The sequence below is a fragment of the Drosophila yakuba genome, chromosome 2L (assembly GCF_016746365.2).
Source record: "Drosophila yakuba strain Tai18E2 chromosome 2L, Prin_Dyak_Tai18E2_2.1, whole genome shotgun sequence".
Taxonomy (NCBI): Eukaryota; Metazoa; Arthropoda; class Insecta; order Diptera; family Drosophilidae; genus Drosophila; species Drosophila yakuba.
Window position 1 is genome coordinate 11,633,999 of NC_052527.2, and position 1,976 is coordinate 11,635,974.

At 41.1% G+C, this 1,976-nt stretch overlaps 1 long non-coding RNA gene across 1 annotated transcript; it reads right to left on the bottom strand.

Moving 5' to 3' along the window:
• Nucleotides 1-370: 370 nt before the first annotated feature.
• LOC120320800 lies at nucleotides 371-1,675 on the bottom strand. Its single transcript, XR_005560362.1, has 3 exons — nucleotides 1,532-1,675; nucleotides 1,083-1,469; nucleotides 371-723 (listed from the first exon to the last, which is right to left on the bottom strand). It is a non-coding gene; the product is annotated as an uncharacterized LOC120320800 (long non-coding RNA).
• Nucleotides 1,676-1,976: the final 301 nt, after the last annotated feature.

Genomic DNA, 1,976 nt, shown 5'->3' on the forward strand with positions numbered 1-1,976 from the left:
TCGATTTTGGAGTCGAAGAAAAAGGTGTGAAGTATTAATAAGATGTCAACGAGAAAATGTTAATTTCGTAAATAATTCGAATTGGGTATCATCTTCTTTAAGTCGAGGCAGGTTGTTTTGTCTTGTTTTGGGCTTTTTGGAGCTATACGCCAGACCATTGTTTTTATGCAGAAGCCATCATAATTTAGAGTTTTAAGCCCTTTGCGTATGCATACTTAAAAATAGCTTAGACTGGAAGTTCAAAAACTTTGTCAAATGAATGAAATGAGTTTTATTCAAAGGGCCTTCTTGTGCTAGGATAAATATTTGTTATGAAAACATTATGCTAACTAATCAACTGGTTTGGATTGGTTTTTAAATACTTGTAGTATATGGAGATGTTCGAAAGCTATTTATATTTGTCAAGAGTATTTCTTCCATTTACAGTTTACCATCTCCGTATCACATTACAAATGGATCGACAAGACGTTTCAATTCCTCATAACTACGGTCTCCTAAAATTTACATAACTCTCTCGTTTTCGGTCCTGAAGCCTGCCACAATCCATGAAATATCATTCCACGGAGTTATTTCAGTGTTCTGCTGAACGGGCCGAGTAACCGCATTTCTCATTTGGTGTTGCTGCTGGTGCTGTATTGGGTTGTTCAGTTTTCAGTTTTCAGTTTTCTCTTGTGAACACCCTTTCGGACCATCATCGACTTTAACTTGCACTCGATGTCTCACCTTTCGAATGATTTATTAAAGTGTCATTAGTGCACGAATGTTGGAAAAATGAAACGAAACCGAACCGAACTGAACCGCACAACCGACCCGACTATTGAGTAGCTGCCAGAGTGGCGGTCGGGAATTTGGGGGACTGGACTGGAGTGTGGTAATGAAGTTACCAAAGTCCCCATCCCATATCCATACCCGTTCCCATCCCCATCGACTGGGCCTCATCATCGATCGTGTAATGGCTGCGTTAAGTAGTTGATGTCTGAGGTGGTTGCCTCTCGTAAATTTAAATGAAGCGAGCATCCATCTCAAACGCAACTCAGACTCCGATTTCAGTCCGATCTCAATCACACTCTCTAGCCCATTACCGTTAGCCATGATGTGCAGATGCCATGATCTCTTGCCTTTGACCCATAGACGAGTCGATCTCTGACAGCTCCCTTGATTTATTCACACCCATAAACCCGACTACATTTTCGAATCGAATCGAGTCGAGGCGAGAAAATTAAGTTGTTGTCGGCAGAGTGCTGCCCCGATCTGATAAGCTCGATAAAGGCGACTATAAACCTTATATACGACTGCGCCGCACTTGACCAAACAGATCAGTTGCCAACGGTTTGTCAGCTGCTTGTATCAGTTGTAATCATCTTCTGTAGGAAATGTATCTTTAAGCATTTGGAAGTATCTCAAAGGAATGTTTGTTTATCAGAATGATGCAGCCTAAAATATTCCGTGTGGTTTCTGCTGAGGTTTCTCTTCAAAGAAGAAATGCATGTTTAATAAAGGAAACATTTTATAAATTAAAAATATTGTATACCCTTCAAGAGGATGTTTAAGCCAATTTCTTCAGGTTAACCTCCTTGTTACTGGAAAATAAAAAAATCCATTTCATTTCTTGTCTGTTTTAAGAGATACTATATATCACTGTACAGAAAGGGAACAATTTCAGGTATTTAGTATTTTAGACAATATCAAAAGCTTCTTTTGGCAAAGCCACCCTTGACCGAGACCCACGTATTTGGGCGACTTCCGATTTTGGATCAATGGATCGATGGATCGATGGCTGGAACACCTGCGCATGTCACGTAGCCCTCCTCCTCCTCTTGGCCAACTTGCACGGCTACCTTAAAGCAGCAGCAACAACAAATGATAACCGTTCACGCCGCATAAATTGACGATTGAACCGGAGAGTTGACTTGGAGCTGGCAGCTCACAGCTCGCAGCTCGCGAGCGTCCCAATCAAATATTCAAATTGGGATACG